This window comes from Spermophilus citellus, assembly GCF_964194105.1.
Source record: "Spermophilus citellus genome assembly, chromosome: 8".
Classification (NCBI taxonomy): Eukaryota; Metazoa; Chordata; class Mammalia; order Rodentia; family Sciuridae; genus Spermophilus; species Spermophilus citellus.
The window spans coordinates 751,055-761,841 of NC_138189.1; the positions used below are offsets into that span (position 1 = coordinate 751,055).

Genomic DNA, 10,787 nt, shown 5'->3' on the forward strand with positions numbered 1-10,787 from the left:
CGGCGCGCGGGCGGGCGGGGCCTCGCGTTGGTCTGCTGTTTGCCGGCGAGGCGGCGCGCCGGACCCACTCGGGCGGCTGAGGGGCAGCTACCGACCCCGCGCGCCCGAGCCTCCGCCTCCCCACCCGGCGGTGCCCCGCAGTGCTGGCCCTCCACAGGCCGCGCCCCCTCCCCTCCCCGCATCCCGTGTCCCGGCCATCCTCCTCCCGGGCACCGCGGCCCCTCAGCTGCGCCGTGTCCCCCGCCTCCGGCCAAACCCGAATGAGCAACTTACAGAACGCGGGGTGGACCTGCGCCCAGTGCCGGGGCGCTGCAGGTGCGGTGCGGGTGCAGGTGCCGCGGCTGCAGGCGCACGCGGGGGCTCGACCCGGACGGGCTGCGGCCTCAGGTAGCCGACTGCTGTTGTTCCCAGAAGTCCGGGACACAGCGGCCGGTTGCTGCCCATCTTGGGAGAGCGGCCAGTGCACAGGGCAGAAGCCCAGGAACCCGGGCCTCACCCCAGACCAGACGCCGGCTGTTGCAGGGGACTGCCAGGAGACCCTCATAAGTGAAACAAAATCGCAGAAATTGTCAAAACTGCAGGATTCTGTGGTTCATCTAGTTACACATGCGTTTTGAAAATCGTAAGTCATTGAGAAAGGTTGACATCAGTAAAGGAGGACTGGGATTTGGACAGCAGACTCTTAGTGAACTTTCCTAAACACAGAAGGAATCAATAAGTCGGAAAAGACTAGAGCAATGACAGCCCAGACCTCAGATCTGTCTCCAGTTGGATGCAGAGAGCTTAACACCGCCCAGACCTCGGGGCCAACCCCTTGAGGGCCCCAGAGTCAGTCCCATCCCTCATTCAGAACCCCTTAGGCCCTCCCATTGCAATGCAGAAGAAGCTTGGCTTATCACCTCGAGCCCCGCACTGGGACCGCTGCTGTCCTTCCTACTTGACACCAGGTCTTTGCAGGTGGTGTTTGCTGCTCCCTTGCTCTTCCTGGGGACCCTGCTTTACCTCTGTCGCTGGAGGGAGAGTGCCTCCCTCTTCAGCCCTGGCCACCAGGAGTCTGCTCCCCACTCCTGTGTATTGAGGTGGGAAGCGGCTTCACAGAGATGTAGAAGGGAGGTACCTTCTCAGTGCCTGTCCTGCAACTGCCTCTGGGTCGGGGACTGGTATCCCTTGAGCTACCCTCACCCCCTGCACTCTCTTTGGGCCCAAGCTTTGCTCATTGTCTGAAGACCTAAGTGACCATCAAGGGACTGCTGGCCAGCAAGAGGGCAGGGACACTTGTCCCTGCTCCAGCTGCCTCCATGCCCAGCTGGAACTGACACCTAGGGAAGGGCCATCCATCCTAACTGCCCTGCTCAGCTGTCATCTCCTGGCAAAACTGTCCCCATCCTGGGGTTTTGCCACCTGGGAGGACAAGGTGAGAGGACCCCCCCCACCCTGCCCTGCCCTTTTCAACAAGCAATATGTGAGTGCCAAGGAGCGTCCAGGTATCACAGTTCTGCCTTCCACCTAAGCAAATGGGGTCTGCTAATGGCAGAGGACTCCAATGCCCACAAAAGAAGGCTAGAATGTGTCTTTCCTTTTAGGAGGAGCAAAGACCCTCCCTGCCTGGTCACCATAGGCCCTGCCCCTGCCAAGGAGTTAAGAATATTTCGGATGCCAGACGGTGATATTTTGCTTATGTGTATGATCCTCTGTCTTTACTTGGAATACTCTGAAATGTTGTTCAGATAATTCCATAATTTAAAAAAAAATCAGTTGTATATGAACACAATATCAGTTTGTTCTGTTTATTTTTGTGTGGTGCTGATGACCAGTGCCTCACATGTGCTTGCACTCTACCACTGAGCTACAACCGCAGCCCTAATTAATTCCACAATTTATAAAACAATAGTGTGAAAACTGAATAATGCTTGAGAGTCCTACCGCTGGCACTCACTTGTAATACTAGCAGCTTGGGAACTGAGGCAGGAGGATCACAACTTCAAGGCCAGTCTGGGCAATTCAGTGACACCCTGTCTTCTATTAAGAAATTTTTTAAATGCCAGAGATTTGGCTCAGTGGTTAAGCGCCCCTTGATTCAACCCCTAGTACTAAAAAAAAAGAAAGAAAAGAAATCCTATTCACGGTCAGACACCCTTTCTCCCCTTCTTGGAGCTCAGTGGTTCCTGAGGGGGCTCACTCCTGGCTTCCGGGGCAGTGACAGTGGGTTGGATCACTCCCTGTACACCTTCTCTCCTCGTCCTCTCTCTCACCTGCCCTCACCAGACACAGGTGCCCCAGAATCTGCTGAGTGCTCTGGGGCTGCTGCCAGGAGGAAGTTCTGCAGATGCCAGGAGAGCTGCGGAATGTGGGCCCGGCCAGTGAGGTGCCAAGGAACATGTGGGACCTGATGGGGAGGGTAACCCTCCAGCTGCCTCAGGGAAGAACATTCCAGAAAACTGAACAGGAAATTCAAAGCCCAGACAAGTTGCAGAGGAGAAAAGGCCACAGCTTGAGGCCAATGACCACTGGACTTACAGGGTCAGAGGCTGCAAGGAGCGTGGTCATTGGGCGCAGAGGGTGGGTCGCTGTTAGGCCTTCTTGCCAGCGGCATGTGGCAAATGGGTGTGGACAGGTGCTGTGGCAGATGGCCAGCAGCAGCTGGAAAGGCCGGCCACAGGCAACAGAAGGCAGGGCCCAGAGACTGGCCGCTGAGCTGAGGAGGACAGCAGTGCCAGGGCGTCCCTTACCAGCCTCTACAGTTGCAGCTGGGCTGTGACCAGTGGGATAAGCTGTGGATTTCCCAGGAGAGACTCCATGGCTCTGACGTGGACCTTATGAGTTGGAGCATGCGGGCGGCCACGTGTGCAGTCAACTTCATGCAGGGCACTAGGCCATGGGCTCCCCAGAGCCGGCAGCCCCAGCCCAAAAGCCAAAGTCTCTCTGTAGGATTCATTTTGTTTCGAAATGCAGCTGGAGTGGAGTTCCAAGGCATTACTCAGGCCCAGCTGAGAATGAGCGGGACAGAGTGGGACGGAGACGCGTCTCCTGACGCCACCGCGGCCCCTGCAGGCCTTGGTAGTGCTTTTGTCATGGCTCCAGCTTGGCCCTGGCCATCGCCCTGCTGCCAGTTCTTCCCTGTTCCTGAGGCTGCCTTGCTGTGTTGTGGTTGTGTCCAATGCACTCTATCTGCTGCCCAGTGTGGTGGCTAAAGCAGCAAGACCTGCCCTCTGAAGAAGGCCTGGCCTCTGCACACACAACCTTGGCCTGTCTTCTCTCCCCTCGCCCTCCAGGCCTTCCCACCTGCCCAAGCTGCTGTCATCAGCCCCCTGGAGTTGAGGTGTGTGTCTCAGATCCTGAGGAGCCTGCAGTCCTGTCTCCTTGTCAAGTGGGCAGGCTGATTTTTTTTTTTTTTTGGGGGGGTGGGGGAGGGACAGTCTACAAAGAACCATTAGTGCTTTGGATGAATGAATGCTACTTCACGCGACCCAATGCCAACGGACTTTAATTCAACTTAATTATTTGTGAGAATCCCCTTTAGAAGAAAATATCACAAGTTCTTTGACATGAAACAGGAACCAGGATATGACTGGTGTCCACTGGGCCCTCTTGCTGTTGACCCTCACTGGCCCCGCACAGTCCTAACTCCTGGCTCCAACAGTGAAGGCAGCCTTAGGTCTCCAGGGCCACTGGCATGCAGCCAGAGGTCTGAACCACACCAGTGCTTCAGAGTCCAGTGTCCAGATGCTGAGAAGGGAAGGTACACGTGAACTGGTCAGTCTGCCATGTGGACGCAAACAGAAAGCCGCGGGATGATGCCTGACCACAGGGTAGGCTGGGAGCAAAAGCAGGTGAAGACCTGGATACTTTTTAACATTTACAACTTTTATTTATTTAAACTGACAAATAGAAATAGTATATATTTAGCATGTGTAACATGTGGCTTGAAAATATGCACACAGTGTGAACTGGCTAAATCCAACTAGTTCAGGTACCTGCCTGGTTTCATGGTGAGAGCTCTTGAAATCAGCTCTCTTGGCAATTTTCAAGAATACAATACATTGTATTCAGGTGTTGTGGCATAGGTTTTTGAACTTATTCCTCCTAATTGAAACTTTGTATCTTTTGGCTGATGTGTCCCCCTACCCCGGCCCCAGTCCCTGGTTACGACCTTACCACTCCACTTCTCTGGGATTGAGATTGTTGCAGTCCACACATACGCCAGGGCACATGGCACTTGTCATCCTGTGTCTGCTGGTTTCATACCCTGCTATGGCCCTGAAACTCTCTTGGAGTTTGCTTTCCTCCTGAGGCACAGAGGGTGGGAACAACCTGACCCTGGCGCTTGGGGGTGGGGACCCGTGAGAGGGGGTTAAAATCAGATGAGACCATCAGGGTGGAGCCCCCATGGCCTTGTGGGAAGGGGGAGGGACCAGGAGATGTACACCCACTCCATGAATCCCATGTGGCACCTGAGCCACCACAGACTCGGTCAGCAAGAAGCCATCACCACTAGAACAGTGAGCCAAAATTAGCCTCTTTTCTTTATAACCTACCTAGTCTGTGGCATTGTGTTACTAGCAGCAAGAGCAGACCAAGATGTATAACATAGTGCCCTCAAGGTTCATCCTTATTATTGCAAATGACAAGATCTCCATGTTTTTAAGGCTAAATAGTACTATGTTATGTGAATGTACCATATTTTCCACCTAAAAATACTTTAAGTACAAATACTGAGAACATCCACCCCATACATTCCTTCTATAAGCCACAGGATGGGAAGAGGAGGACGTCTCCTCATAGGTGATTGCCAACTGAGTGCTGCATTCAGGGAATCTGAGGAGGACTGCGGGTGGACAGTACTCTGGACACAGCAGCTCTGTCTGGTCACTTGACACATCCAGGGCCCAGCTTCCTGGATGAGGAATGAGGCAGAAGACCCACACAGACCCACAGTGATCCAGAAGTGTTCTTGGTTAGTCCATGCTGCGTGATAGAGTGTCACCAGCCAGGGCATTTTTGAGACTCAGAGCTCTGGAGGCAGGAAGTCCAAGATCCAGGTACTGGCTTCTGGTGAGGACAGGTGCCCTGTTCTCCCACAGGGCCCAGGGTGGGAGACGGCCCGTAGTGGGATCAAGGGCCTGGATGCACTGTCCTACAGCACACCCATCCTGAGGCATTCCCCAGGCAGAGCCCGTGCAGCCAGCCCCCTTGCAGGCCCATCTGTCCCTGCCATGAAATCTGCTCTGTCAGATTTCACCATGCCCTTGGAGGGGCAGACATTCTGACTCAGGGGGTTAGTGGAGCCTACTCTGCAGATGGCCTAGGAGGTAAAGGAAAGTAGATGTCCACTTCAGTGTACCCGTGATGGCCACACGATGGCCACCATGACAGACCTGCAGGAGCAGGAGGAGACCACAAACTTTCAGCGTGGAGCTGAGCACATGGGCCTCTGACAAGACCAGAGAGCACGGGGACCAGGCCGCGCAGGAGCACCCAGGACATCAACCCTGAGCCAGGGCTTCAGAATCCACATTCACCTGGAGAGGTGAGCTGGCCTGCGTGGCGTGAGGCAGGCACAGGAGCGAGACCCCTGAGGAGAAGAGGCCGAGGGAGCCTGCCCTTCTTGTAGTTCATGGCCAGGCTCACTGGACTTCAGATAGAGACTTCTCAGGGTCTTAGGGTCCAGGCCCCACCACCCCTGCAGCAGGTGAGTCACAGGCCCAGGCCAGTGACAGAAGCAACATGGCAGGGACAGAAGTGCTGATTCCTAGCAGTGAGGCCCCTGGGGACTGGCTAATTCTCTTCAAATACAAAACACAAAAAAGGAGCCACAGGGTTGTTGTCGATGAGTGAGCAGCAGGACTGGCCTCCCCCGCCAAAACCTTCAGGGAGGCACTGGACCACAGAGGCCCTTGGGTAAGGCTGGACGGTGGCCCAGTGGTGGAGCACCAGCTAGTGTGTGAGGCCTGAGTCCAGTCCCAAGCACAGCGCCTCAGAGCTCATTGAGCATCTTAGCATTCTAGAAAACGAACAGGAGCACAAAGTGAGATTCCAGGGGAAGATGGCCGGTGGTGGACTGCGCAGTGGAGAGGCTCACATGGAGGACGTCCCTCCTGTGCACTGCTGCACAAGCTGGCCTTCAGGCGAGACCACAGCCCTGGCTGCACTCTGGCCTGTGAGACCCTGTTCTCCATCCACAGAGAGTAAGCTGAAGGGTGTGCTGAACACATTTGAGGGAGAAGACCAAGTTTGGAAAGTACCTGCCACCCTGACGCACAAAAACGTGGCGTGATATTGGCGAGTCCTGTTTCTCCAGACACAGGTAAGGGCATGGGGTCTGGGGAGACCCAGGCCCTGAGCACAGAGGACACCATGGCTGAGCTGCCAAGACTGGATTCATAGGCTTAGGACAAGGGATCGGGGTGTGAGCCCCACAGGAGTCCAGGCTGCTTGTCCAGGACAGGGGAGGGAGAATGGAGGATCCTATCTGCTGGTCAACACCACCCATCCCCAGGACACAGAGGAGGCTCACAGCATGTGACGAATCCCCTCCTGGTCTCAAGGTGACTCTGAATTTCATTATGCGTATAGAAAGTTACATGCTTTTGCTGGAATAAAAGGAGCCCCCAGGTGAGTGAGGTGCTGCAAGGGAGAGCTGCTGCTCGGCCACACCCGGTGGCTCCGGCTCTTTGGCTGGGCTGGTCTTTACATAGTAGCTGTCTGATCTGTGGCTCAGCACAGCAACAGGAAGTGTCAGGAGTAGCCAAGGCACTGGGCACAGGCCTTCCTGGTCAGCACCAACCCCACTGTCCGTCACTGTCAGGAACATGGCACAGACACTGACCCATTGGGTCTGAGCCTGTCACTGCCCTAGGCAGTTTTCACATAGACTGGCTCTTTTAAAACTAGACTCAAAACAGGGAGGTAGTACAGTAGGAAGAACAGAAACAGGAAGCCTCCCTGAAGTCGCCTTCACATAGAGGTCTTTTTCTGGAGACCTCACAGCCAGTCTGTGTCAAGCTCTGGGCTTGGACCTAGAGGTCAGGGCTCGGAGCTCCACCACGTGGCCCGCTTCTTGCAGATTCCCTATCTGCTCTGGACTCCAGGCCCTGGCAGCAGGTGCTCTCAGATGTCGGCCACACCTAGGTGGTGACGTGGGCCTCCTAGGTGACGTGGGCCTCTGAGGGGCAAATATGAAGAGGAGACCAGGGTTGAGAGATGTTCTGTGTCCCTGGGATTGCCTGGTGGGAAGAGGAGTGTGCAAGCAGGGGCAGCCACATGGGCAAAGCTGGTGTGGAAGCAGATGGCCCAGAGCGGGGCTGGAGGGAGGCCTTCCAGGGGACCCCAGCAAGGGAGTGCTCAGCCATCTCACAGGCTGGTGGCACAGAGCCTGGGGGAGGAAGGGTGGAGTCCAGGTACAGCAGTTCTGGAGAGGAATGGCTTTGCGCTTGTGTAGACAGGATGCAATCCCATGATAAAACACCACAGTGTCAGAGGTTGATCCCCAGCACAGGGGAGTAAGGACTAGGAGGTGCTGCTTGAGGAGGGACAAGGGTGAGCATATGCAGTGGGGGCAGATCCTGTCCCAAAATAAAAAATAGAAAGGTCTGGGATGTGACTCAGGGTGTAAGCACCCCTGGGTTCCACCCCAGTGCCAGGGGCTGTTGAGAGCACAGGTCTACTTCTGGGCTCTGCCACACACCATGTCCTTTCCTCCACCAACACCAGTCCCATTTCCTTAAGCTGTGTGAGGAACATACCAAATCCACCCATTTTATTCCTTTTCAAATCTTTTTTCACTGTCCTGGTTCCTTTGCATTTCCATGCAAATTTTAGAATAACTTTGTCCATGCTTATAAAATAAAACTTGCTGAAATTTTGATAGGAGTTATGTTAAACCAGCAAATTATCTGGGGAGACTTGAGCCTCCCAATCCATGAACATGATATGTCTCTCCATTTATTTAGATCTTTGATTTTTTTCACCAGTGCTTTGAATATTTCATCATACAAGTCTTCTACATGGTTCATGTCTAATATTTTAATGATGATAAATGGTTACATTTTTATTTCAGTTTCTGAATGTTCATTGATAGAATATAGGAATACAATTGATTTTTATATGTTTATCTTGTATCCTGCAATCTTGCTGAACTCAATTATCCAGTGTTTTGTTTTTATGTGTGTAGGTTACTGGTAAATTTCTACACAGATAATCATGCTATCTGCATGATTAGTTTTACTTTTCCCTTTCCAATTGTATGCCTCCCCCACACCTTCCTTGTCTTATTGCACTGGCTAGATTTTCAACATTGTGTTGAATGAAAGTGGTGATAGAAGACATCCTCTCTTTTCTCTTTTTTTAGTTGTCAATTGTGGGGACGAGTGCATGGAGTACAGCATACATGGCATACGTGAAGGGTGTCTGAGTGGCAAACTGCTCCCCCATGCTACACATGTGAGCGGCAAACTGCTTACGCCGTAGGCACAGCCCTGAGCATGCGGTTGTGCGTGGCAGTCCCTGGACTTGCTCCACAGCCCGGGCCTGCCTCAATTGGTCGCTGCAAGGACAGTTGGCCAGAAATTGTATTGGTGGCTTCCTGTAATCAGCTTAGCTACTGCCTGAGTGTGTATACAAGGTAACTGCACAGTAAAATCAGATCGGCTTCCTGCTTGGCCCCCGGAGGTCTTGATTAGCGACTCCGCAGCCATACTCTCCTCTACCCTGTTCGGTGGACCTCCTCGATGGACAAGAGAGTCCAGGAGCCAATGAACCTTTACTTTATTTGTTTATATGTGGTGCTGAGAATCGAACCCAGTGCCTCATACATGCCAGGCGAGAGTCCACCAAACCCCAGTCCACTTTCCTTGTTCTTGATTTCTGCAGAGAATCATTCTGCTTTCATCATTAAGTATGACGTAAGTGCTAGGATTCATGTAGGGGTTCTCTATCAGATTGCATTCATGCCTTTTTTTTAGAGTTTTTATCATGAGCAAGTGTTGAATTTTGTCAATTTTTTTGCATTAACTGATGAATTCTTGTGATTTTTCTCTTTTAGCCTATTGATATTGATTAATTTTCAATACTGAACCAGCCTTGATCCTTGGAATAACTCCACTTAGTCATGGGGTATAATTCTTTTTATAATTTGCTGAATGCTATTTGTCAAAGTTTTGTTAGATTTTTGGTGTCTCTATAATGAGGAATAGTAGTCTACAAGTTTATTTTCTTTATATTATCTTCTTCAGATTGAATATAAATATGGTACTAGGTTCATAAAACAAGTTGGGAAACATTATCTTTTTCCTTCTTCTGTAAAATATTGTGTAGAATTTGTGTTAATGCTGCCTTAAGTGTTTAAAAGAATCTAGGCCTGGATTTCCTTTTCGGGAACTTTGACATCAAATCCTAGTTCTTTAGTGGTTACAGGTTACAGGACACCTAGTTAACTTATCTATTTCCTATGCAGGGTAGTTGGTGCTTTCCAAGAAGTTAGTCCATTTCACCAAGGGCATCAAATGTGTATGTACAGAGTGTTTTGTTGTTATTACTGGTACTGGAGAGTGGACCCAGGAGTACTGTACCACTGAGCTACTTCCCCAACCCTTTTCATTTTTTTTTTTTAAGACAGGGTCTCACTAAGTGGCCCAGGCTGGCCTTGAACTTGGGATCCTCCTGCCTCAGCCTCCTGAGTGGGATCACAGGGGTGGCCACCACACTGGCTCACTTATTACCAATTTTTTAATCTCTGTAGAGTCTGTACTTTTATTCCTCCTAAATTGATCATTTGTGTCTTCTGTGTTTCTTTATCAGTTCTTCTAGATGTTCATCAATTTATCGATTGCCATTCCATTGATCTTCTCTATTTGTTTTGTTTTTCAATGCTGTTGATTCTGTTCTCGGTTCCCCCTTCCCTCTTCGTGCTCTGAGTATATGTCTTGCTCTTCGTTGTCTACTTTTTTAAGGTGAAATTTTCAGTTATTGATTTGAGAGTTTTGCGCTCTTTTATTTTTCATGATTGAAGGTCTTCTCGTAACCTTTGTTATTTTTCAGTTTGCATCGTGGTTGCTGAACACAGTCCATATGGCTCCAATCCTTTTAAATTTGCTCCACTTTCTATAGCCCAGGATATGGCTGTCTTGCTGAGTGTCTCTGTAGATGCTGGAACACCGGGTGTGCTGTGTGTGGTTGATGGTGTTGTGGAGTGTCTTCTGGGTCTTTGCTGGCTCCTCATACTGCTGTTGGGTCACTTGTTGAGAAGCCATGTTGAAGTAGACACTATATTGTATTTTTGTTTTCATTTGATCAGTTTTTTGCTTCCCTTTCCCCCCCCCCCCCACACTGGAGACTGAACCCAGGGTCATTTACCATTGAGCCACATCCCCTGCTCTTTTTATTTTGAGACAAGGTCTCACTAAGTTGCCCAGGCTGGCCTTGAACTTGCCACCTTCCTTTCTCAGCCTCCTGAGTCACTGGGATTACAGGCCTGGCCACCACACTGGGCTTGCCTCCTGTATTTCACAGTTTTGTTGAGTGCATTTTTAGGATTCTTACCTTCTTGGGTGAACTATTCCTTCATCATTATGTAGTGTCCCTTTCCATCTTTAGTGATTTCCTTTGCTTCAAAGAATGATTTATCTGGGATAGTAGAGCCACCCCTCCTTTCTTTCTTTCTTTCTTTCTTTCTTTCTTTCTTTTTTTTTTTTTTTTTGTTACTGGGGATTGAACTCAGGGGCACTCAACCACTGAGCCACACCCCCAGTCCTATTTCGTATTTTATTTAGAGACAGGGTCTCACTGAGTTG

General features: G+C 51.1%; 1 long non-coding RNA gene across 2 annotated transcripts; it reads left to right on the forward strand.

Moving 5' to 3' along the window:
- Positions 1-181: 181 nt before the first annotated feature.
- On the forward strand, positions 182-3,024 carry LOC308654125. Of its 2 annotated transcripts, none has more exons than XR_014023179.1 (3): positions 182-622; positions 958-1,414; positions 2,266-3,024. It is a non-coding gene; the product is annotated as an uncharacterized lncRNA (long non-coding RNA). The 2 variants fall into 2 exon arrangements; XR_014023180.1 differs by lacking the exon at positions 2,266-3,024 and adding an exon at positions 1,584-1,913.
- Positions 3,025-10,787: the final 7,763 nt, after the last annotated feature.